The following is a 27,661-nucleotide window of genomic DNA, read 5'->3' as shown; positions in this document are numbered from 1 at the left end:
GAAGGGAATAGGACCTCTCCTAGCAACTCTTATCACCCTTCACAAACTACAGTTCCCAAGATTTTTGGGGGGAAGCCATAGCTGTCTAAAGTGAAATAAAGGTCTGGTATGGCCACCTGATTAGCCAAGCCAAACAGCTGTGAGTCAGTGTTTTAGAACAGTGACAGTTAGTTCTTACTGAGCATGCCTGAAGCTATAATAGACTTCAATGTTAACTTTCTTAAATTAATTAAAAATCAGCCATGCATTTTTTAAACTTGTAAACTGCAAAAGATGAAGGTCAGAGTATGGAGCAAGGTCAGTAATAGGATTACAGGTACTTTGTGAACATGGCTGATTTTTAATTAATTTCAACAAATTATGAGCACTCTGACAGAAAGAAGTCCAACAGGGGTCTGGATTTTTCCTCTCGTTTTACACTTTGAACTCTCGATTCTCTCTGACTGTTTTGTGTATTGCCATGAAAACTTAGAGGGTTGTTAAGCAAGCATTTCTGAGTTCAGGACTGTAAGTAAGGTTTTGTTTTGAAATGAGCTTATGGGAAGCATCAGAATGACATGTGGTGTATTTTCAATTTAACATTGCGGAATGCGAAAAATCCATCTGGCTATAGTATACAGCTACTCTTGTAAAACTGCACTATTTTGATGCTAAGTTCTTGTGTGCTGAGTACTAATCCCCCATACACTAGTGATGGAGAATTTTTATTTTTTCTCCTGTGGGGTGTTTCCTGGGGGTCCTTTAAGTAATTAAAAGATGCAAGCTTAAAGCAAAAAGGTAGGCCTTTATTTCTACAAGCATATGCAGGGTTAGAGCCCCCCAGAAAGTCTGGAGAGGAGTGCAATGAGATACGGTTTGTACAGATCTTTTATACCTTAAAATTAAAGCATGTGACAGTAATTAACCAATCCCCTAAGTTCTTTGTAACAGTTCTTCCCTCTTGAAATATTTCCAACAAACCTGATAGCTTTATTTTAACGAATTCATGGATATTAATGGTTTTACAGACACCTCCCATCTTATTGTCTTCATGTCTTCTTAGAGTGATGTAAATCTGTTCCATTGACTGATATTACCCCTATTCTACTGTCATACATTATTACTGATGATCTTGTACTGTTTGAAACCAGTGTGTACCATACATTTCACACTATCATGGCTCCTGATCAGTCAAGCTAGTCAAGAACATCTCTAGAATGTTACAACATGTTATTTGATAATACCATGATGTAAGGCCAAGTTCAGTTCACTTAAAGTGACTGGAAATCCTATGTGAAGTTCTGCTTGTGAGTACCTTGCTATAGAGAAAGATTAATTTTAAATCACCATACTATAGCTGAAAGCCACACAATATAAAGGATGATTAGGGAACACAGTAAAGGAAAATGAGTAACTCTGAGCCAGCCACTCTCCATCAGACACAGAGGGATGAAGGAGGTGGCTCACACGCTTATTACATTTATGGAATAAAATTATACATATCATGCTATTTTAAAACAATCAGTATCAAGCTAAATTTTTTATCTCATTTCCACTTTGATTCCATTATGAAGACTTTTCCCATATGAAACCAGGACTCTCTAATAATCTGCTTTCCCAAGATCAAATAATAAAGAGTGCATTAATCAAAGGATTGTATGCACTTTGGGACAGAATTCTCATTAAGGGTAGTCACAGTGATCTTTGCCAGTTGTTTTATTCCCAAGCTTCCAGGATATTATAATCCTTTGGGTATATTTCTTAAAAATATATATTCATATAAAGTAAACATATAAACAAAGGGATATATGAATTTTCCATAATCTTAACTAAAATCCTCATTTTTACCATGGGAAGTCTAATCAGCTTCCCCAGAAAGTTGCTTTCCCTACTAAGCATGCATGCTTGCTCATCAACAATATATCATCAATCATAAGTTAAATATATACTCAGGCCTACCCGCTTCTCATGAGCTGTGAACTTCAAGGTGAATTTGCTTTTTCTTATGATCCCAAGGCCTGTGGCCTTTTGCTTAATTTTATTATATATATGTATGTATGAATTATAGAAAAAATCCATTTTTCTCCATCACTAGTGTACAGTGTATTTGATTTTTGTATTTGTATGCTGCTTTAGCAACAACCAAGTTGATCTCAGAACAGCTCACAATAAAAAAAAATCATTTTGTCGGTATAATCATATCAAACACACAATAGCATATCAAGAAAGGAAAAACAAATAGTTCACAATTAATACAGTTCAATACAAACACATAATTCAAAAATACATGAATGCTTGCTTGTAACATGTGATTGAGGACAAATAGTGATGGCAATGCAGCCATCACCAAAGATAAGGGGATGTAATTCCAGCACTGAGTACATGGCTTCTGACATTAATGAGTATACTCAGATGTAGTGAACCCTATAATTGGTTGCAGCTGCGATGGGAGTGCAAGAAAAATGAGGGAAAGGCCAACTAAAACTTAACTCTTGAGGAGGCTTGCTGGAAGAGACAGTCAGGCCTGAGAGTTGCTCAAATGTTCTGTGTCTGAGCTGTCAGAAAGCCTAATCTGCAAAACAGAGGAGGAAGGGGACTGTCTAACTAGATCATCAGAGCAATTGGAAATTGATAACTGTGGGTTGTGAAACAGAGGCTGCTCTGAATTTGGGACAGTGGCAGCATCTCTGAAGGGTCCAGCAAGTATGAATTGACAGATACTAAAGCCCCCTTCAGATGTTCTCTTTCCACGTGATCACCACTGCATACAGAGAGTGGGGTTGTGCAAGCTCTCCCTGCCTTCCCATTACATCCCCCAATGGCCTTATCTTCACTGTCGCATCCCTATCAGTCCTGCTTCCTCCACTGTCTACACATTCTCCCAGTTGTGCATTGTAGTGTATGACAGCATAAGAAATGTCCTGGGGGAAACCTAAGTTCATTTTCACCACTTCCCAGGATACTCCAGAAGTCACAGATGGAAAATTTGCTTTGCTGATCTCAAGATTCATGCTGCCATCAAAGGAACCAGCCGGGTTGATCTGAAGCTATTTGGTGCTCGTGTTACTTTCTTAGGCAAGAGCTGTCAGGGCTTATACTTCCAAGGAAGCTTTTTTGTCTGCTGTTTTCATGCTGTTTGGAGGTAAGCTGTTGTGATGAAGCAGTGGTTAGAGAGAACCCCTCTGCTTCTGCTCAAAAATGCTTCCCTCTTTTCATGTAGGTCACATATGCAAAATTGTGCCCTAGCAATCAGTGGAGACCAGTGGCCCCGATGTCCATGGGGCAGTGAATCCACTCTGGGTTTTAGTCCGAACTTTCAAGGAGCTGTCCAAGGTGCTAAAAGTTCAGACTAAAACCTGGAGCAGATTCACTGCCCCAGTGACATCAGGGCTACCAGCTTCCACTGCTAGCAATGAGAGCAGGACTGGAGACGAACCCTCAAGCATTTTATCCCTCGCTCCCAATGATCTCTCATGGAACTCCTAAACTCCAGAAGTGGCTTCTATAGTATAATGCCATGCCCAGACTGTTACACACTTTCTATGCTCATCTGAAGTCCTCTCTCTCTGCTGCTTTTCTGTCCCAAACATCATAGTCATTTTGTGTGTGCAGCCAATGGCAATTTCAATATAAGACAATAAACAATATACAAAAACAAGACAATCCAAGAATAGGAACAACAAATTATCAAAACTTAAAATTGTGACATTCCCCAAATCTTTTAAATTAAAAACTCTCTTGGCACTCAGTGCTGTTTTAGGTCACAAAATGTGACTGTTTCTCACTACTAGCATATATAAATTTTATTTATTTATTTATTTATTTATTGCACTTTTAAAGCTTCCTTACGCATAATAAAGTTGTCTGCATCAGACAGCAACCATTTAATTTTGAACTAATCTAACTCACCTTCTATAACATTCTGAAAAGAATAGAGGAATCTATCTCTAGGCTAATTGTTTAAAGATTATAGTGCACAACATAATAATAATAATAATAATAAATTTAATTTTTGTGTCGCCTATCTGGCCGAAGCCACTCTAGGCGACGTACAAACTAAAATTCAGTAAATTACAATACAATACAGATAAAATAAAATAAAATCAGAACGATCATTAATCACAGCAGCATGAAATCAGTTAGGGCGATCAATAGATAATAAAATATCCCAAAAAAGTTAGCCCTCCCCAGAATTCCTGAAGGCCTGTCCAAAAAGCCAGGTTTTTAATGCCCGGCGAAATATATCCAGGGAAGGGGCATGGCGAAGATCGAATGGGAGGGAGTTCCAGAGAGTGGGGGCCGCCACTGAAAATGTCCTCTCTCTAGTCCCTACCAACCTAGCTGTTTTCGTTGGTGGGACTGAGAGAAGGCCCTGTGTGGCTGATCTGGTTGGGCGGCTTAATTTGTGGTACTGGAGGCGCTCCTTCAGATAAACTGGGCCGAGACCGTATAGGGATTTAAAGGTTAAGACCAACACCTTGAATTGGGCCCGGAAAACAACTGGCAGCCAATGTAGGTGAAATAATACTGGCGTGATGTGATCACGGCGGCGGCTGTTTGTAAGCAACCGAGCCGCCGCATTCTGCACCAGTTGTAGTTTCTGGACCGTTTTCAAGGGTAACCCCACGTAGAGCGCATTGCAGTAGTCTAATCGAGAGGTGAACAGGGCGTGTACCACCAGTGGGAGCTGATGAATAGGGAGGTAGGGTTGCAGCCTCTGTATGAGATGTAATTGGTACCAAGCTGCCCGGCTCACTGCCGAAATCTGAGCCTCCATGGACAGCTTGGAATCAAGAACCACCCCGAGGCTGCGGACCTGATTTTTCAGGGGTAAACTCACCCCATTAAACTGTAGGTCAACAGCACCAAATCTCCCCCTGTCACCCACAAGTAGCACCTCGGTCTTATCAGGATTGAGCTTCAGTCTGTTCCTTCCCATCCATCCACTCACGGATTCCAGGCACTTGGACAAGGTCTCCACAGCCATCTCTGGTGAAGATTTAAAGGAGAGATAGAGCTGCGTGTCATCTGCATATTGATGACATCGCAGCCCAAAACTCCTGATGATAGCTCCCAGCGGCTTTACATAGATGTTAAATAGCATGGGAGAGAGGATAGAACCCTGTGGCACTCCACATGTGAGGGGCCAAGGGTCTGAAACCTCATCTCCCAATGCTACCTGTTGATGCCTGTCAGATCTTCAGTCTGGCCTTCTTGCCACCCTGGGCTCCTTCTGGGAGGAAGGGCAGGATATAAATTGGATAAATAAATAAATAATAAAATAAAATGTCAAGGTGGACAAGTGATAGGGATGGGGAAGAAATGTGATTCAGTTTGCATTTCAGGCCGAATCTATCAAATTCACGCTTTCTGAAACAATATGAGAACCAAAATGCATCTATCCTTCGAAATTCATGCTTACTCGAATTTTGCAATGCAGTTCACAAACTAATGCTTACAAATATTGCATGTATTAAGGAAAGTGTGCATAAAGTGTATATATGAGTGAAAATAACATGCAAAATGCATTATATAATGAAAAATGGCTTGCAAAAATGTGTACATTAGTCAAAACTGCCTACAAAATGTGTTTATTAGGAAAAAAATCATATTAAAATGCTGGAGAATTTTCATGAGGTTTTTTTTAAAAAAATTGCAAATTGCTGCACAAATATGAAGAAATGAATTTAAGACTGGAAAAAGAGAAACTGAGAGAACCAAAACTGACAGCTTTTTCCATCCCTAGTGAGTGACGTTTCATGTTTTTCCATGGCAAACAGAGAGGACCCTGAACCAATAGCATATTTGAAATTACTAGAACATTGTACCTGTTAGGGTTGCCAGACCTCAATTTTTCAGCCTGAGACTCTGGTTTTTGGGGGTCCCCTCTGGCTCCCTGGCTGGCTCACCTTAATCTCTGGACTTTCAGCTTTCATTTTTTAAAAAATTAAGTTTCTAGGTGGTCTGGTTCCAGAGATACACACCAAAATGTCACACACACCCAACTTCGTGGTTGCTCTAAATTCTGCTCTAGTCTCTGCCCTTTCAGGTTTTTAGCCAATAAGAAATCAGGGTTGTGATTGACAAGGAATGATAAAGCCAAAAATGTAGAGTCAAATTGAATTGTCCGCCTTCAAGTCGATTCTGACTTATGGCGACCCTATGAACAGTGTTTTCATGGTGACAGGTATTCAGAGGGGGTTTACCATTGCCTCCCTCTGAGGCTGAGAGGCAGTGACTGGCCCAAGACTCAGAAACGTGCTTTTTCCTGCTTTTCTGAACATCTCACAGATTGAATAAGTAAGCTTTCAATCTTTTTCTTTCCTGTGTGTAGGAGTTAGACAGGTTTAAATTTTGAAGAGAGCAGTGTTTTGCAAACTTCCCAAATTGAAGCTTTAACTCTCTTTTCTCTTCTCCCAGGCATTTTAACAGCATTTGAATAACATGTGTTTTTAACTTGCTTATCTGTTTTTATGGGTTTTAATGGTTTAAATTTGTATACTTGTTTTTAATGTTTCTAATTGTTGTAAACCACCCAGAGAGCTTCGGCAGGGGGCAGTATATAAATGCAATAAATAAAAATAATAATAATAATAATCTAGTACTTGATTTTCCAGAGTAAACATACCCAGAGTAAACCCCATTGAATTCAATAGGACTTCCTTTTGAGTAGACATGGTTAGGATTGTGTTGTAAATTGATGGGACTTTTGAGTGAACATAGGAAAGAATTGTGTTTGTGCTGTGTATCTTTCTGTCCCCTCCAATCCTATTTTTAAAGCAACTAGACAGGACTTACTTAGGTATCACTGTTTTTATTATGTTGGAAACTAATACTGATTTTATTTTTTTAATGTTCTGCAATGATCAACTGGTTTTGACAATAAACTGTTATATGGGGTGTATGTATTTTTACCCTCCTCTTCGGATGCACACCTTAACGTGGTGAGAGGGTTTGAGAGTGTTGGAGAAGCTAAGAGCAATGCCATCAGGAGTCTAGACGAAGAGGCTAGACTCCTAGCAGGGGCACCCAAGGCGGAATGGTCAAAGCTGAAACACCAGACTAAGATGCATCCAAACTCAGAGGAAGGCAATGGTAAACCTACACTCCTAGTGGACGTTATGGTCAGAAACATCCTGAGATGATATTACAGGGGAAATTGGATGTTGACGACAAACTGTTACAACATTGTGGCCAGGCTTTTCTATTCTGCAGGTCTAAAAAACAGTGTTCTGGTAAATGCTGGTCTGGCATTACCTATTCTTTCTAGGGAAGACTCATATATTTATGACTGTGTGCTTTTAGAGAATGGAGAATGAGAGAATGAACTGCTTCAGGTCCAAGTAATGCATCAGGTGTACCATGTGGATCCCCTATGTAGGAACTTATTTTTCATTATCTCCAATTTATCTTTACTAGAGCTGCTCCACATTGCTGCACCATTTAATAAGAAAGATCTGGTTTGCAACAAAAACTTCTATCATTGGTTGTATGAAATAAAGTGCCTTTGACCCAGTGAACGGAGATATAAACTTTTAATTGCCTCTGAATGGGTGTGCCATAGGGTGTTTCATAAAAATGAAGCCCTAAGTATTTAAATGAATGACAGTGTTCAGTGATATGACCATCCATTTATGCCACTTTTGCCTTTTGGAAAATGCCACCACCGTGCTTTTACTGTCATTAATAGGTATATCTTCCTGCTTACAATAAGTTCCAGATTGTGAGAGTAATCTTCTCATGCCAGCTTGGGATAATGAAATAAGAGACATATCATTTGCATTAAAGTAGAATTGGAGTTTTTTTGATTGCCAGTTTGGGGGGGGGGAGAGAGAGAGAGAAGGAGAAGAAAGGTCCTGAACTACATAATTTGACCATTAATGGTTAACCCCAACAAACTATAAAATGGTGGCCGTGCAAAGAGGAAGTTGGATAGTTGCCCTAAATATGGAGCCTTTGCAGGTCTTTTTGAAAAGGTGGCAAAGGAGGACAGACCACAACACCAAGAAGTACTTTACTATCACCGACAATGACAATATGAGGCAGAAGCAAAGACAGTAGCATCATTGGGCACCATGATGAGGTCCAGTGCCTGGAGGAAGACAGGAGATCAGCTTGGCTCTGTCCCCTTGCCAGCTGCTTCATCAGCTGTCCTGACTTGGCCCTGCCCTCTCAGCCATCAGAGCAAGGGGAAGGGCCATAGGTCATTAGTAGATTGTCTGCCTTGCATGCAGAAGGTTCCAGGTCCAGCCCTCAGCATCTCCAGGTAGGGCTGAGAATGACCCTGCCTGAAACTCTGGAAAGCCACTGCCAGTCCGTATAGACCATATTGAGCTAGATGGACCAGTGGTCTGATTCAGGATAAGGCAGCTTCCCATGTTCCTGTAACTGAAACTGCCAAGGTTTTTTTGGTTGATAGAGAGATATCAGCCTAATTCTGTCTACCTGGCAGAGGCTTCAACAACTGCCCTGACACTTTCCAGCCTCTCAAGCACCATCTTAAGACAATGGCAATCTCTACACAGCTGCCTCCATACACTGGCCATTGGACAGGGGAGGGAAGAGAGTTGTAAATCTGCTACCATTTCCCAGAACATCTAATAATGCTGATGGAGTTTCTCACGACCTTTGTGATTCTTCATAAACCACAAGACATTGATGAAATTGGTAAGACTGGAATCTGATTTCTGAATCGCTGGAAGTGAGCTGCAGAGTCATGGAAAGATGCAATGCTCTAAAATAGTACACTTAGTACCCACAGAACAATGCATAGTTTCTCTATTACACCATAAAATGCCATATTTGGATGGAGATTAAGTCCTCCGGGAAGATGGTGGCTTGAACTTGAGGCTCTGCAACATGCGGGAAAGGGAGAGGGGAACAAGGAAAAAAAAATCTTGATTTTGGCAATATTTCATTTTAAAAAGAAATCTAGAGGTGGAGGGGGGACCACAGCTGCAATCAAAGGTTAAAAAAAAAACCCTTTACCTGTTTCAGCACACTTTATTATTATTATTATTATTATTATTATTATTATTATTATCTAAAATTTATTTGACGCCTATCTGGCAGGACAACCTGTCATTCTAGGTGACATACAAAGGAATAAAAATACAAAAACAACATCAAAATAAAAATCAACAAGTACATAATAAAAATACTGTTCACATAAGACCCCAAAAATCAGACCACCCCCTTAGCCACCTAACTGTGGCATGTTCATTCATCTGACTGTACAAAAAGCCATGTCTTCAACTGCCTCCAAAAACCCAAAAGTGAAGGGGCTAAGCAAGTATCAACTGGTAAGGTGTTCCATAGCGTGGGAGCTACAATGGAGAAGGCTTTAGATCTAGTACCACTTAATCTGGCCGCTCTGATAGATGGAACCACAAAAAGTCTAGCAGCTGAGGACCTCGTACGCCCATCTGCTCCAAGAAGAGAGAGTTTGTTCTTCAAACAGATTGGGCCAGCATCAAAAAAGGACTTATAAGTTAAAGCTAGTATTTTAAACTTCACCCACAACACTATCGGGAGCCAATGAAGTTCCCGAAGGATTGGGGTGATGTGTTCTCTCCTATGGCAGCCTTAATGAGTCGTGCCGCCACATTCTGGACAAGCTGAAGCCTACGCAAAGTTCCCAAAGGGAGACCAGCATATAAAGCATTACAGTAGTCCAGACGGGAGAGAACCAGGGCACTGACTACAGTTGGTAAAAGATGCTTTGGGAGGTAGGGGCAGATTTTGCGAATGAGGGACAGGTGGTAGAGTGCAGTCCGACAAACTGCCGCTATCTGAGCCTCCATCGTCAGTTGGGAGTCCAAGATGACACCCAAACTACGGACTTGGTCACTCAAGGGAACAGAAACTTGGTTGAAAGTCACTTGAGTTACTCCTAGTTTGGACCGATCACCTACCAAGAGGATCTCAGTTTTATCAGAATTTAGCCGCAGTTTATTCTTAAACATCCATTCCCCTATTAGTTCCAGCCCTTTAGTCAGTTGTGTTACAGCAGCCTGTGGGGAAGATTTAAAAGACAAGTAGATTTGGGTATCATCTGCATACTGATGAAATTGCAGACCCATACTACGAATAAAGTCACCCAACGGTTTGATGTAAATGTTAAAGAGCATTGGGGCAAGAATCGAGCCTTGTGGCACGCCACAATCTAGTGGCCACAATTCCGAGATCTCATCCCCCAATGCTACTCTTTGGGTTCTCCCGCTAAGATAAGAGCGGAACCAACGCAGGACATCTCCTTGAATGCCCATGGTCATTAAACGATCTAGAAGAATGTTGTGATCGACCGTATCAAAGGCTGCTGACAGATCGAGAAGAGCGAGGAAGGTATATTCTCCTCTATCTAAGGCTCTTCTCAGATCATCAACCAGTGCGACCAGGGCCGACTCAACCCCATGTTTTGGTCTAAACCCTGACTGAAGGATGTCTAAGTATCTACATTCATCCAGATGTAATTGCAATTGAATAGCCATCGCATGCTCAATCGCCTTCTCCAGAAAAGGAAGATTTGAGATCGGTCGGTAGTTATTCAAGACCAGAGAGTCCAGGGCCAGTTTTTTTAAGATAGGAGTTACCACAGCATCTTTAAGTATAGCTGGCAACAAACCCTCTTCCAAGGAGGCATTAACTATGTCCTTAATCCTGTCCCCCAGTACAAGCTTGGCATCCATCACCAGCCAAGATAGACAAGTGTCAGGCCCAGGATGAGACTCAGGAACCAGACCAGAGGTTGTAAGTAATTCGTGTTTTATTAGGGTAATGTCCAAGCAAAGACTGCGTCTTCTCATGAAGCAATACAGGGATACAGGTCCTGCGGCATTGGGAGAAAGTTGACAGAGCAAGGGGCTGCTTCCCGCCTGTTCTTTAAGAAGGGGCCAAACGGGCGCGCAACCTTTTGCTCCTCCTTAACTGCTCCTCAGGTTCTGCCCGCCTTCCCCCCCTTCTCTCCTGTCTTTTCAGCTGTCTACGCGTACGCGGTGAGGGGGGAAGCATCAGCCCCTCCTCTTCTGAAGTTTCCGATTCCAGTATGGGGGATAGGGGAGGGGCTGATGGTAAACTGCCTCGCCGCTTTTCTGCTGTGGTCAGCCCTCCCTCTTGCTCTGAGCTGCGGAGAAGGGGAGGCGTGAGAATGTCCAGGGAGGATTCTGAAACTTCAAAGCTCTCAGGCTCCCCATTGCTAGGCGACCCTATCACTGGCATTTCCTCTGTTTCGTCTTCACTCCAAAGGGGGGAAGTTCCTCCCCCTCCCCTCTGCCATCCGTCTGAATCCTCTTCTCCCAACTCCCCGGGACCCCAGCTCTGCCTCTCGACATCATCCCCCCTCCCAAGCTGTGCCCCCCTCCCCCTGTCTGGCTTGGGGTGGTGGGGAAAACGTTGATGGAAAAGTTTTACCAAATCTGGAGCATGCACATCAGCTGCATCTTCCCATGATCTGTCAGCCACCCCATAGCCTTTCCAGTGAATCAAGTACTGCAGCTTGTGGCGTCTGATCCTGGAATCTAAGATTTCCCCAACTTCAAACTCAAGCTGCTCATTTACCAGGAGTGGAGCTCCGGGAGGCTCCTCCGGCCGCAACTCACTGGGAGGGGCGGCTTTCGTTAAGAGGGATCGATGAAACACAGGATGTATTTTAAACGTGTCAGGTAGCTTCAGTCGGTACGCCACGGGATTAATTTGAGTTTCTATTTCGAAAGGACCCACCCTCTTGTCTTGTAAGTTTCTACATTTGCCCGGCATCTGGAGGAAGCGGGTGGACAGCCATACCTGGTCTCCCGGTTGAAGGGGAGGCCCTCCTTCCTGTGCAGGTCAGCAACTCGCTTGTACTCCGTTTTGGCTTCGTTTAACTGCTGTTTCAGTGTCTGTTGCGCCGCTTGCAATTCTTTAAGGAAGTCCTCAGCTGCCGGTACCAGCATTCCTTCTGAGCTGCTTGGAAAGACTTTAGGATGGAATCCATAATTAGCGAAGAACGGGGTTTGTTGAGTGCTGGAGTGCAGAGAATTGTTGTAGGCGAACTCTGCAAAATGCAAATATGCTACCCAGTCAGTCTGTTGATAGGACACATAGCTTCGTAAATATCTTTCCAAAACGGCGTTCAAGCGTTCCGTCTGCCCATCTGTCTGGGGGTGATGGGCGGAGGAGAGTTTTAGTTCCGTCTGCAACTGTTTCCACATTGCTCTCCAAAATTTGGCTGTGAACTGAGTTCCTCGGTCTGAGACTACGCTGTTTGGCAATCCATGCAGCCGGTAGACTTCTTTTATGAATAACTTGGCCGTTTCTTTAGCCTCTAAGGCCCCTGCACAAGGAAGAAAGTGTGCCATTTTGGTAAGTAGATCTACCACTACTAAGATGGCTGTCATTCCTTGGGACTTGGGTAGATCAGTTATAAAATCCATGGAGAGGTCCTTCCAGGGTTCGTGTGGGACAGGTAACGGTTGTAACAGTCCTGCTGGTTTTCCTGTTTGTGTTTTTGTCCGCAGACAGACAGAACAGGACTTTACATAGCTCTCAATATCCCGCCGCATTTTAGGCCACCAGAAGTCCTTGGCCACGTTCTGAATGGTCTTGTAAATCCCAAAGTGTCCCGCTGTGATGGAATCATGGCACTGGCGTAGGATTCTGAGTCTTAATTCCCCTTCTGGCACATATCTGGCTGTTTTGAACCATAACAGTCCATTTCTCCAGTGAAAGGTTACTTCTTGACCTTGTCCCGTCTCCTGCCGATATTTTAGCATGTCTGCATCTTCTTGTTGCGCCTTTTTGAGTTCCTCTTCCCATGAAGGCTGGCATGATCCCAACATTAATTTCTCTGGCGGGATCACGTACTGAGGCTGGTCCTCGGATTCACTTTCTTTGCATTGTGGCTGTCTGGATAAGGCATCCGCTCTCTGGTTTTTGGCTTGGGCATGGTAAGTAATCTTGAAGTTAAACCTAGTGAAGAACTGGGACCATCTTATCTGTCTCTGGTTCAGCTTTCTGGATGTTTGGAGGCTTTCAAGATTCTTGTGGTCGGAGCGCACTTCAATCTGATGAGAGGCCCCCTCTAGGTATTGTCTCCAGTTTTCAAAAGAATCCTTGATGGCCAGCAGTTCCTTCTCTCATACTGTGTAGTTCTTCTCTGCAGGCTTTAACTTCCGAGAGAAGTACGCGCAGGGGTGCAGCTCCTTCCCTTCTTGGTCTAATTGCAGAAGGACCCCCCCCCCGATGTCAAAATCCGAAGCATCTGCTTCCACGACGAAAGGGCGGTTCGGATCAGCAAAGCGCAGAATGGGCTCGGTAGCAAACCTTCTCTTCAGCTCCTCAAAGGCCTCGGTGGCGTTCTCTGTCCATTGAAACTTCTTCTTCCCCCTTAAACAGTCAGTCAGAGGAGCTGTTAATTTGGAAAACCCTAGAATGAACTTTCTGTAATAATTGGCAAACCCTAAAAACCATTGCACATCCTTTTTGGTGACAGGTTGGCCCCAGTCCAATATACAGCTTACTTTCCCTGGGTCCATCTCCACGCCTTCTGCTGAGACTCGATACCCAAGGAAGTCTAGAGACTTGAGGTCAAATCCACATTTCTCTAACTTAGCATACAGGTGATTTTCTCTCAGTCTCTTCAACACCGTTTTCACATGCTGGTCGTGGTCTTCCTGGTTCTTTGAGAACACCAGGATATCATCTAAGTAACAGATTACATACGTGTCCAACAAGTCTCTAAACACGTCGTTCATGAACTTTTGAAAAACTCCTGGACTTCCACAAAGCCCGAACGGCATGACCAGGTACTCAAACTGAACATAAGCGGTCAAGAATCCTGTTTTCCATTCATCTCCCTCCTTCATTCTGATCAGATTGTACGCTCCCCTCAAATCCAGCTTCGTGAAGACTTTTGCGGAGCGCAGTCGGTCTAGCAACTCTGAAATCAGGGGCAGCGGGTAGCTGTTAGGGATGGTGATCTGGTTCAATGTGTGGTAGTCGTTACAAGGTCTGAGTCCCCCCCTTCTTTTTCACAAACAATAGTGGCGCTCCAGCAGGGGACTGTGAGGGGCATATGAATCCTCGCCTCAGGTTTTTATCCAGGAATTCCTTCAGGGCCTCTCTCTCAATCTCTGTGAGAGAGTAGATTCTCCCTGATGGGATGCTGGCTTCTGGCACGAGATCAATCGCACAGTCGTAAGGGCGGTGGGGGGGGTAAAGTCTCTGCCTCTTTTTCATCAAACACATCTTTGAATTCTTCATACTTTGGTGGCAGGGTCACTTGCTCGATCTCTTACACTGCCCCCGCTAAGGTGTTCTTAATTCCTTCAGGTTGACAGTTCTCCTGGCAATACTGTGAGGTGAACCACACCACCGCCTCCTTCCAACTTATTTTGGGTTCATGCTTTGCTAGCCAGGGCATTCCCAGAATCACCTCAAAGTTCGAGAGATCTGACACGTATAGCGAAATGAACTCTTCATGCCCAGGGATTTGAAGTTTCACTTCCTCCGTGGCTTGTGTCACCCCTCCTGACTTCAGGGGTCTCCCATCGATGGTCTCCTCAGCTACGGGAGCGTCCAGTTTCCACCAGGAAATTCCATGACGCTTGACTAGCTTTGCATCAATAAAATTTGTGGAGGCTCCACTGTCAATTAAGGTAGTAGAGTTAAACACCACTCCTCTGGAAGTTGTAATCCTAATAGGCAAGACCAACACCCCTTTTGAGGGAGGTTGGATCATTGGGGGGCCTTTATACAACGCTGCCCCCAGTCCACCGGCCTGCACGTGGACTGGGTGTTCTAGTTTCCCGACGGCTCGGCTTTCCCCCCTTTTAGTCCACAGTCTCTGGCCACATGGCCCGGCTTTGAACAATAAAAGCATAAACGTTCCCGGCGTCGTCTTTCCTTTTCTTCTTCCGACAGTCTTGGCCTAGCCCCTCCCTGTCCCTCAGTTGTATTACCTGCCATCCCTGCAGCGGGAAGGGTCTTGCTGCGGGATGCCGAGGCTGAGTATCTCGGGACCTCCTGCTTCCTTTCCAGGCGCCTTCCTTCCATCCGGTGATCTATCTGTAGGCATAGCTGGATGAGCCCTGGTAGGTCAGCGGGGGGGGAGGTCCTAGCCAGCTCATCCAGGATTTCAGCATTTAATCCACTCTGGTACATAAATATCAGGGCGGCATCATTGTAACCAGTTTCCTGGGACAGAATTTTAAAAGTTAGTGTACTCGGAAACCGTCCCTTTAGCTTGCTTCAGAGCGCCTAGCTGCCGCGCTACTGTTTCAGCTCTTTGCGGGTCTTGGAACATCTCGGTCATCTCCTGTATAAATCCTCTGTACCTTCTTAAGACAGTATCCTTTCTCACGAGATACGGAGTCACCCATTTTGCAGCTTCTCCCTCCAGGAGGCTAATCACGAAGGCTACTTTAGCCCCATCGTCTGTAAATTCCGTGTGCCTGACATCCAGATATAACTCACATTGAGCCACGAAGGTTGCCAACTGATCACTTTGTCCCGCGTATTTTGGGGGCAGTCCAATGGGAACCTTTACTGCGGCAGCTGGAGGGGCTGTTCGCATCTGGTCTATCGTGGCCTTCAAGGTTTGATTATCCATCTTCAGCGCCTTGACTGCTGCTAGCAGGGCTTGAACATCCATCTGCAAATCAGCTACCTTAGTCCTCAAGAGTTTCACTTCTTCCGTCTCAGAAGTGGGGTTCGTCCCCCCCGCTGCTCCCTTTGACATCTTGTCCCAGTCAAGTGGAGAGAGCGTTGAGGGTGATTTAGGTGGCTCTGTCAAGCTGTCAGGCCCAGGATGAGACTCAGGAACCAGACCAGAGGTTGTAAGTAATTCGTGTTTTATTAGGGTAATGTCCAAGCAAAGACTGCGTCTTCTCATGAAGCAATACAGGGATACAGGTCCTGCAGCATTGGGAGAAAGTTGACAGAGCAAGGGGCTGCTTCCCGCCTGTTCTTTAAGAAGGGGCCAAACGGGCGCGCAACCTTTTGCTCCTCCTTAACTGCTCCTCAGGTACTGCCCGCCTTCCCCCCCTTCTCTCCTGTCTTTTCAGCTGTCTACGTGTACACGGTGAGGGGGGAAGCATCGGCCCCTCCTCTTCTGAAGTTTCTGATTCCAGTATGGGGGATAGGGGAGGAGCTGATGGTAAACTGCCTTGCCGCTTTTCTGCTGTGGGCAGCCCTCCCTCTTGCTCTGAGCTTCGGACAAGGGGAGGCGTGAGAATGTCCAGGGAGGATTCTGAAACTTCAAAGCTCTCAGGCTCCCCGTTGCTAGGCGACCCTATCACTGGCATTTCCTCTGTTTCGTCTTCACTCCAAAGGGGGGAAGTTCCTCCCCCTCCCCTCTGCCATCCGTCTGAATCGTCTTCTCCCAACTCCCCGGGACCCCAGCTCTGCCTCTCGACAACAAGGATCTAATAGGCAGGAAGAAGGGTTAAGAGAACCACTGTGGATATCTGCAAGAGATAGAGGTTGAAAATGGTCCCAAATAACAGCCGCATCTGAATGTAAAAGTGGATCAGGATCCGCGGCCGATGGTATACAAGTGGGGATGGAGTCTTTTATCTTGCTGACCTTGTCCGCAAAATGCTTCACCAGGTCATTACAACTGGCCTTTATCGATGTCGTTGGACCAGTGCCTATGGGTCCCGCTAAGCTTCGAACCACTTGGAACAATTTTCTGGAGCAGTCTTTAGCTGCCATAATTGAGTCCGTAAAAAAGGCCCTTTTAGCAGCTCTTAGCTCCTTACGATAGATCAACAAAGCTTCCTTCAGTTGTAAATGCAATAGGGGGTCATGCGACTTCCGCCAAGAACGTTCTAGTTGCCTTGCTGGCTGGCGAAGACTCTGCAGAGGTGCATTAAACCAAGGAGAGGACCGGGTACGATTTAGTGGAAGCGGGCATCTAGGAGCTAAACAATCCAGAGCTTTCATAATCTCTACGTTCCAGCCATCCACAAGTGACACTACGGAGGACTCGGCGCTGCCGATCAGTGAGTCCCCAAGCTCACGAATAAGCCCCTCTGGAGTCATCAGTCGCCTGGGGCGAGAAAGCCGCAGCGACCCTTTAGTTTCATGAGGGGGCAGATGAGCCCCAGTGTCCACCTTTAAAAGATAGTGGTCCGTCCAAGAGATCGGTGTCAGCTGTACCTTCTCCATTGACGTCTTGAAACCCTCTACTTTAGACACAAAGATCAAGTCCAGAACATGTCCAGCTACATGAGTAGGCCCCGTCTGGATAGAAAAGAGCTCCCAGTCCGCCATCGTGGTCAGAAAATCCCTTTCCACACCTAGAGAGGGAGCCTCAGCGTGCACATTAAAATCACCAAAAACTATAAGATTTGGGGAATGTGAGCGGGCTTCCAAAACTGCTTCTAATACTTCTGTTAAAGATTCCAGAGCACATCGAGGTGGACGATAAACCAGGAGAAAACCCAGTTTATTATCTAGGCTACTTTTACAATACAGACAATCAATGAACTTAAACTTTTGTAAAGGATGTCTAGTCAGACATAGAGATCCTCGAAAAATGAGTGCCACTCCTCCCCTTCTGCCACCAGTTCTTGATTGAAAAATAAAGGAAAAGTCTGACGGACACATGGCTAATATAGTGGGGGTGGCGGCATCATCAAGCCAGGTCTCCGTTATGCCGATTACATCCGCTTGTTCAGATAAAATTAGATCATAAATCAGGTGAGTCTTTTGTGAAACTGATCTAGCATTGAGCAACAAAATTTGAAGGGTAGTAATCCTGCTGGATTTAGCTTCAGCATAGATTGGAGGTGGGTTCTTCAACTCAAGGGGTCTTAGATAACACCCTCTTGTGGCAGTCCGATGGTGTGAATAAGATTTAGGTTTCCTCCCATAAGATGTAATCTGAGTGGGGATATAACAACCCTCAACAACCCCCAACTTGCTCTTTGACAGGCACATGAATAAATGAACAATTGGCTAGAAGGAAAAATGATAAACAGGCTTTAAACAGCCCAGGAAAGCAGAGTGGTGGATCCTTTAAATTGAAATCTACTCTGTCTGCTCAATGGAGCTGTAGCAGACACAAGGCGGCTGCACCCACACAGCCCATCGGCCCAGCAGCACTCAAACAGCACTCAAACAGCTAAACTTCTGGCACAGAGTATTACAATCCCAAAAATGAGGGAGTATGTGGGAGTGAAAAATACCTTCCCAAACAACCGGCCAAAAAGTGCACAGACTGAAGAGCTGGAACGCTGAGATGCTGAGACACTGATAAGTTGGTAAAAAGATTTCAGTCGATGTATCAGTCCAGAAACAAATTAACCAGCTGGAAAGGGATACACATAAGTAGCAATAAGTGCATACCTCTGTTGAGCTCTGTTAAAAGATAGTTGCAGCACTTAGTCCAGTTTGTTTAGCTTAGTCAAAGGAGAGAGAGAGATTTACAGCTCTCAGGCTGTGGAAGCCATTTTCTAAAATAGAGTACAACTATGGATTTTTAAATGGGTTCCCAAATGCCTAAGGCTGCCATTCTAACCCTGCTTATCTGGGAGTAAGCCCCATTGAATTCAACAGGACTTACTTCTGAGTAGACTTGGTTGGGATTGTGTTGTAAATCAAGCAAGGACTCTAACAATGAAATCCTTTACATGCCTACTCAGACATAAGCCTCATTGTGCTTTAAATTAAGGATGTAATTTGTATATAGGATTCCTCCTCAACCCTGCTCTCTTAACTAAGGGAGACATAAGTTTGCTTCTTACAGCATACCATGTGGGTGGGACATCAACAGCAGAGAGGCCAAGGAGCAGGAGCAGGAGTTTCCACAGAGTGGCGGTGGGGCCTCTGCAGGGATCTGGGCTGTTGTGTTCAGAGGCCTGGGACTCTTTAGAATCTGGATTCAGACTAAGCTTTGGCCCCGGTCAACAAATCCCATCCCTAAAGCAAAACAAAACCACAGTTCATCAAAATGCACAACAATAAATCATATGAATGGTAATTACTAATAGCAGTAGCAGCTATTAGGTCTCTTCTCCCCAAATGCCCTCCAAAAAAGAGGACATCTTGACAAAGTGCTTGAAACTAAAAAGAGGTGAGACCAGGTGTTCCTCAGTAGGAGAAAAGGCCACATGCAAGGAACCGCCTCTGAAAACGCCCTTTTCTGGGCCATCATATCATGTACCTCATCCCATGTAGGGAACACCAGGAGAGCCTCATCTGCTGATCTTAAAGTGAGATATGGGTAATATGCTTGTGGTCTGCAGCCCCAATAATCATTTTAGAGTTATGTATAGCTACATGCAGACTCATGTTCTTTCTTCAAGAAATTCTCTTGCCCAGGCAGCCTTAAGTCCTTGGGTGGGCTCATCTGAAAACTTGGTCTGGATCAGGGAAAAGATCTGCCATAAACATTACATGGCGCAAGTTCTCTACAATGCCTTTCTCTGTCACTGCCCTGATGATTTGGGGCACATGTGATTAACAGCTAAGTAAGGTAAGGTGAACATTTATGGAGCCAAACTGTGATAGTTGTGCATAACTATCTTCAGAGGATTCATCCTGGCAAGCTTGTTCTTTGTGACTGTGAATAGCTTGCATACATTTATATCAGCAGCAGTCAATTGAATAGAAAATAAATTTACCATTCCTACATTGTCCTTCCTTTAGCAAGAAATAATAGAATGGAACTCTCAGATCTTTGCAGAATGTGTGAGGCTGGCAGTAATAAAAATTGCATATAGAGTATATTTGAAAAAGAAAGCACTAGGCATTAGGCAAAACAATCCAGGATACGGCTTCTCCAGTCAATACCCGCAATTTAAGAAAATTTGAAGACTAAAAGGAAATGAGAACTTTTTTATTCCTTTTGTGGGCTTATACCATCAGAGATGCCACATATGATGGCTGTTTGGAATGGCTTAGAATTGATTTGCATGAGTATATGTATTTGAAGAATTTAAAATTCATAAAATATTCCCTGCAGATTTTTTTAGAGTGTGTATGTATTTAAACAGGCTTCCTTTTTCAAAAAATCATGTTTAGTAGCCGATATTAGGGACTTGTTTCCAGTAATCGTTACATGCTCTCCTGTAATTATTTGCTGTCAATGTATCTGTAGTAAAACTCACAAAAATTCATAGACTAAGTTTACAGAGCATGGAAAGGAAACTTCAAGGTACCCATCCACAACTAATTGTAGATTTATTTATTTTTTAAAAATTAAGTGATTTGTGAAGACTATTTCAAATATATCAGTGGTGCATTTTCTTACTGACTGACTTTTTACTCTGTGTTTCTGAACACATAAGGCATGTTCAGACACTGGCCTGAATTCACAAAAGCTCAAAGTGTGGGTGGGGCAGGAGTGTGCATACAAGCCCCACCTCTGGTATACTTATGCATGTTAAGCTTCTACTCAGTCCTTGATATTCCCTGTGTTAAGCAGGGTAGGTCTGCACAGGGCTTTCTACTTGCATTTGTTTGAACTTGGAACATGCACTTGGAGGACTGGCTTTATTAGGGTCATCAATTGTACAGAGGGTTCTACCATGCTAAAGTGAGTGCAAATAGAAGCCCCCTCCAGAACTTCCCCACTCAACATGGGGACAGTCAGGAATTGAGCACATGGGGTGACATACATGGGGTGACATACATGGGGTGACATTCATGGGGACACTGGGGGCAGGGACTACATGTGCATCTCTGATCCCCATGCACAGATAGAGTTCATGTGTTCAAGCTAATGCCTGAACATGTATATAATATAAGCATGTTTAGCATGTGTTTAAATAACCAAAGAGCCAGATGAATTAGTTTCTCTTTTTGGTTTCAGGAAAAATGTGGATCTTTTGATGATTTATATTAAACCTTGATGTTTGGAATATTCCATATTTACACTTCATTTATGGCTCCCCTGCAGCGGCGTCACTAGCGGGAGTGTGGGGGGGTGCGGACCTCCGGCACGTGCCCTCCCAGGGGCTTGGACGGGGTGGCTGGTTGTGCGTGCATGTGCGCACATGCTCCCCGTGCTCCCCGCTGACAGTGGAAGGCCCGTCCAGGCTTCACCACCAGCAAGCAGGCGCCTGCTTTCGGCGCGCACCGGACCGGGTGCCGGGGGGCAGCAGTGTCACTAGTGGGAGTGCGGGGGGGTGCACCTCTGGATATCACCCCCCTCATGGTGTCACCTGGGTATGAACCGTGCCCCCCGCACCCTGGTAGTGATGCCCCTGCTCCCCTGGTGGGTAATTTTGCAGCATAATACCTTCAGCTTCTGATTTCTATATTTCCATATCATCATCATCATCATCATCATCATCATGATTTATTCGTTCCTTGTTACCAGAAGGTCTCCAAGTGACTTAAAACCAAAATAAATATTTCATACCAAAAAAATAATCAAACCATCCCCATACAGCCGCAGACAGCTTTGACAGCACACTAACAGTATTAGCCTATCAAATGCCTGAGGGAAAAGATCTTTACCTGGCACCAAAAAGATGTCAGTGAAGGTGTCAGGTGGACCTCACATATTTAAACAATACTTTACATCAGATTTGGGGGAGCGGGATATTCTGGGATTTTGGGACTAAGTTTAGAATTTTGGGACATATGATTTTTTTAAAAAAGTTAAAAACAGTCGGTTGGATCCAGACTTCTCATCCACTGGTGGAAGGTAAAGAGATGATGCCACATTTCACACTGTTCCAGAGAGTTGGGGAACTCTCCAAAACAGTGTGGTTGGTGGTGCTAGGAGCTGGAAGGGGATGGGGCATCAACAAAGCTTGCTTCCTCTGTGCATCAAAAGGATCTCTCTGCTGGATGAAAGGAGCCCTTCCATCTGTGGAAGGTGAAGTCTAAATCCAATCCAGTAGGCATAAATGGTCTTTCCAATTAAATTATTAGATGCATTTCAAAGAGAGTGCTGGGTACCACTCTCTGTCTCTATTTCCTCTGATGGGAATATTATGGCAAATTATTCGACAGATTCATAATATGCCTGTTTGATAACACTGAGGTATGGGGCTTTCCTGATAATGGTAATGTGCTAGGAGACATGCTTTGGTGAAAAGTCCAGCATACTTTATGTGTTTAACTGTAAGTGCTTGCAAATATCCTAAACTATGAAGTTCTAAAATGTTCTATGAGCAATGTTTCATCAGCTACAACCATGGGACTGTCCCAATACGCCATTGGCCCAATACATGTAGCAGGGCATACTCTAGATCTGGTTTTTGCAACTGGACATGGAGTTAGTGATCTGAATGTGGGGGGCTTTCCATCAGTCCCTCTGTCATGGACAAGTTTAGACTCACAGCAGCTTTTCCCCTCTGCAAGGGTGGGGGACCTATTAAGTTGGTCCGCCCCCAGAGACTAATGGATCCGGATGGTTTCCAAAGGGCTCTGGGGAGTTTTCCAGCTAATAGGGCTGGCATTCCTGTCGAAACCCTGGTTGAACTGTGGAATACAGAAATGACCCGGGCAGTTGACATGATTGCTCCTGAGCACCCTCTCCTGTGTAGAGCTCATACGGCTCCATGGTATACCCCAGAGCTGAGAGCAATGAAACAATATAGGAGACGGCTTGAATGCAGATGGAGACGAACTCCTGGTGGATGCAATTATACACAGGTAAGTGCCTATGGTAAGCTGTATTTAGGGGCAGTGAGGGCAGCAAAAAAACAATATTTTGTGGTGAAGTGATGCGGTGCGGCCCAGATGTTTACCCCTTTCACCTGGTTGTATGCACTATTGAATCATCACTCTACCACCCAGCGGAGCTCTTCAGAATTGTCTGGGGGCTATTACACGCTGGCCCCAGCGACAAGGTAGAACCATCTGAGGCCTGTTGTAATGAATTTGCTAGGCACTTCCAGGATAAAATCTTTAGCATCCACCAGGACTTAGACTGCAGTGTTATAGCAGGTGAATCAAGTGAGGAATCCAGAGCACAGCCTTGTCCAGATTTCTTGGATGAGTTTCAGTTGGAGCAACTTGAGGACGTTGACAAGGTGCTTGGACAGGTTCGTGCAACCACTTCTGTGTTGGATCCTTGCCCTTCTTGGCTAATAAAAGCTAGCAGGGATGGAACAACCGGCTGGGCCAGGGAGGTGATTAATGCCTCTCTGTGAGAGGGGGTGGTCCCTGGCTGCCTGAAAGAGGCAGTAGTGAGACCACTCCTGAAGAGACCCTCCCTGGACCCAGAAAATCTTAATAACTACAGGCTGGTAGCAAATGTTCCATTCCTGGGCAAGGTCCTGGAATGAGTGGTTGCAGGCCAGCTCCACACACTATTGGATGAGACCGATTATCTGTATCCATTTCAGTCGGGTTTTAGGCCTGGTTTTGGCATGGAAACAGCCTTGGTCGCCCTGTATGATGACCTCTGTCGGGAGAGAGTGACTCTGCTGATTCTCTTTGATCTCTCAGCAGCTTTTGATACCATCGACCATGGTATCCTTCTGGGGAGACTGGCTGAGTTGGGAGTGGGAGGTACTGCATTGCAGTGGTTCCGTTCCTACTTGGCAGGTCAGCTCCAGAAGGTGGTGCTTGGGGAACATTGCTCGGCACCCTGGACTCTCCAGTATGGGGTTCCGCAGGGGTCAGTTCTGTCTCCCATGCTGTTCAACATCTAGATGAAACCGTTGGGTGCGGTCATCCAGAGCTTTGGAGTGCGTTGCCATCAGTATGCTGATGACACACAGTTCTATTTCTCCTTTTCATCTTCTTCAGGTGAGGCTGTCAATGTGATGAACCGACAACGGACTGGATGAGGGCTAATAAACTGAGGCTCAATCCAGACAAGACTTAGATGCTGCTAGTGGGTGGTTCTTCTGACCAGATGGTGGATGTCCACCCTGTCCTGGATGGGGTTACACTCCCCCTGAAGGAGCAGGTTCATAGCTTGGGAGTTCTCCTAGCATCATCTCTGTCACTTGAGGCTCAGGTAGTCTCGGTGGCACGGAGTGCCTTCTACCAACTTCGGTTGGTGGCCCAACTACGTCCCTATCTGGACAGGGATAACCTGGTTTCAGTTGTCCATGCTCTGGTAACCTCCAAATTAGATTACTGCAATGCACTCTACGTGGGGCTGCCTTTCAAGATGGTTCGGAAACTGCAGCTTGTGCAAAATGTAGCAGCCAGATTGGTAACAGGGACCAGATGGTCCGAACATATAAAATCGATTCTGGCCCGCTTGCACTGGCTGCCTGTATGTTTCCGAGCTCGATTCAAGGTGCTGGTTTTGACCTATGAAGCCTTACATGGCTTAGGACCACAATACCTGATGGAACGCCTCTCCCAACAGGAACCCACCCATACACTATGCTTAACATCAAAGGCCCTCCTCCGGGTACCTGCGGGAAGCTGGGCGTCTGGCAACAAGGGAGAGGGCCTTCTCAGTGGTGGCCCCCAAATTATGGAATGCTTTCCCTGACGAGGTGCATCTGGCACCAACACTGTTATCTTTTCGGCACCAGGTCAAGACTTTCCTCTTCTCCCAGGCATTTTAGCATGTGTTTTATACTGTTTACATTTTTTAATTGTGTTTTAAATTGTTTTGATAAGATCTGTTTTAAATTGTATTTGTTTTAATGTTTTTAGTTGCTGTAAACTGCCCAGAGAGCTTCGGCCATGGGGCGGTATACAAGTATAATAAAATAAATAAATAATAAATAAGCTACATTTTTATGCTCTACAGATTATGTCCCTGCCCTCAAGCAAAATTAAACTGCCAAATTAAACATCTGAAAACAAGGACTTGTATAAATGGTGAAATTTTAAACACCTGCACTCTAGTTGTACAAAGAGCCTTAGAGTAATGCATTTTATGGATTTTAGGTAGAGCAGATCCTGTATATTGCCACAGCAATATGAACATAAGTCCATATTCTGGTAATACTGAGAACCCAATAAAAGATCCTGAAAAAGAATCATGAACCATGCAAGAATTTTTTTTTTCACCTTCTAACTTAATGTTAGGGTTTGTTCTAGAGAATATAGAAAATCCCATTCATGTGGAATATGATTCAGACCAGAATTCAATCATGCTGAAATTAATGTGTTAAAAATCCCCAATAATTATGCTAAAAGCAGCACAAGCACATACCAAGTGATAAGGGAGTGAGGATTAAGCTGTGCATAAATTCACTTGTACAGGAAAAGGTCATGGGCTGATATTACCTAAATTTGATTAGACTTAGGAGCTGTGTGCTTGAAATCAATGTTTTCTTGGCTTTGGCATTTCTTCTCTGGAGTCAGCCACTCTCTAGGGGCCTTGGGTCTAATCGCAGGATGTAGCTATGTTACATCCTTTCCAGAGCACATAGACAGCAAGACATTAGAAAGGATTTACAGGTCAAAACCAACAGACTTCTGCAATTCATACAGCCAAATAGCTTGCAAAGCTGAAAGGGAAAAACTGCAGCTGTGAAGCTGAAGCACAACTGTCATGTTGGTCAAAGCCCACAGGAAAGGTAAAGTGCAGGCTGCTGATTTTACAGCTCTCTGACTGCTTCCAAGAGCAATCTAGTCAACTAGGATAAGTCCACAAAGGGCTGTGCACAGAAACATGGCTGCAAAGTGACTACAAAAATGGAACTTATGACAATAATTTAATTCCACCAAATAAAAAAGGCCCCCAAAGCAGGATTTAGATATACAGTGTTTCCAGAATGTGAAACCTGACAGATAAGGGGAAATAATGAAAGTTTCTTAACTCTTCCTTGATCCCTCTGTTGGTCTGAGCTTAACTGTTCAGCAAATAACACCTGCTGTAGGATTTGGATTGGCTTTAGTCATTCCCCATATAAGTTAAGTTCACTGCAAATTGTACAGTATTGCAGAAGTCTCTCTGTCCATCCCCAACAGCCATGGGACAAAAATGTTATGAAGAGAATGAAGGGAAGAGATGAATACAGCATCTGCTGTCTTTGAAAGTAGTTTAAATTAAATGAGAATATGTCCCAAGAGTGCCTCCTGAGATGGTGCCTACTGGCCCAAATTTTTGGATTAAAAAGAGATTAGGTGTTTTTAAATCTGCTGCATAATAAAGTGGTGGTACCTTTTGAATCAATCAAAAGGTTTGTATGCTAATGAACCAACATCGCAGTACGGTCCTGATTTGATTTCAAAATGCAGAAAAGAATGGAGTTCCACTAGAGCATTAGAACATCAGGGATCCATGCCATCACTCTATGCTAAACTGGCATGCTGAGTGCATATAAACACCCACCTTCCTGTTTAAAATTAACAACAATTGTGTGGAACCACACATGGGCCATTTTTAAAAAACGGGTGGCTAACAAGTGGCCCTCCAGATGTTGCTGGATTATAACTCCAGCATCCCTGACCATTGGCTATGCTGGCTGGGGCAGCAGGAGTTGGAATCCAACAACATCTGGAGGGCCACAGGTTAGCCACCCATGTTTTAAAACAATCCTGCTATCACATTTCAACCACATCCACCTAAGTTCTTAAGGGTGATTGTTTTTCTGTTTTATTTATTATTAGGTAAATATAATCAAATAACATTTCCTTCCAGAACACCTGTGTCATACCATCTTTCTCTCTCTTCCTTAAAACTCCTCAAGAACCATGTTTTACATGATGCATTTGGCACAGCCACTTAGTTCCCATGCTGTCCTGTGATTAATCCTAAATATGAGTAACTGAAATAGCACATGGCTTTTCCTTCTTTACGCTTCCCTTGACTTCCCTCCTGTGTTCCCTTGTCTCTGCTTCCCACCTTCTCTGTTGTCTCCTAGGAACTGAGGAACACAGGAAGTACCCTATACTGATTCAGACCCATCTGACTCAGTATTGTCTACAGCAGAGGTTCCCAAACTGTGGTCCACAGACCACCAGTGGCCCACAAGCTTCATTCAGGTGGTCCACGGCCCATCTGTGGATTTGTGGTTGAAGATGGGAGATGGTGCATCACCTAAAATATGCATATTGATTTTTTTATTGTAGATTTATTGCTGCTTTTATTTCTTATATTGTATTTTATTGCGTTATAATTTGAATTCTATGGAATACAATAAAATACAATCAATATGAAATAAAAGAAGCAATAAAAATATAATTAAAAATCCTATAGCATATTACAATTGCTATGATGGGTAGAAAAATCATTAAGTGGTCCATCAAGACCCTCAGCAATTTTCAAGTGGTCCATGGGGAAAAAAGTTTGGGAACCACTGGTCTACAGTGACTGGCAGTGGCTCTCCTGGGTTTCAGATGGGAGTCTTTTCCAGCCCTACCTGGAGATGTTGAGGATTAAACCTGGGACCATCTGCATGCAAGGGAGATGTCCTACCACTGAGCTATAACCGTTTTCATCATTCTGTGGTCTGTCTGCAAAATTACAGATTGTAAGCCTTCTGGGCAGGGACTTGTCTTCTGGTACTCCTTAAAGCATAATGCACCTTGGTGGCATTAAATTGGAAGCCTGCTGCAGACATCTAGGCCCCTCATGCAATGTGGAATCCAGGAAGATCAGAGTTCTAAACAATGCGGGGAGCCTATGTGGTTATAGCAGATCCCTGCTACAAACATTACCCTTATAGCAACACATGAGAGGCACACAGACCTGGCATTTTAAGATGTGGAGTTTTATATATTTTTAATCTGACTCTACTTTTATCTCTGCTACTACTGTTTTCATGCTGCTTTATATGTGGCGTGTATGTATCTGTTAGCTTTTATTTTTAATATTGCTAGC

This window comes from Rhineura floridana, chromosome 1 (assembly GCF_030035675.1).
Source record: "Rhineura floridana isolate rRhiFlo1 chromosome 1, rRhiFlo1.hap2, whole genome shotgun sequence".
In the NCBI taxonomy this organism is placed as follows: Eukaryota; Metazoa; Chordata; class Lepidosauria; order Squamata; family Rhineuridae; genus Rhineura; species Rhineura floridana.
This window is presented reverse-complemented; position numbering follows the sequence as displayed.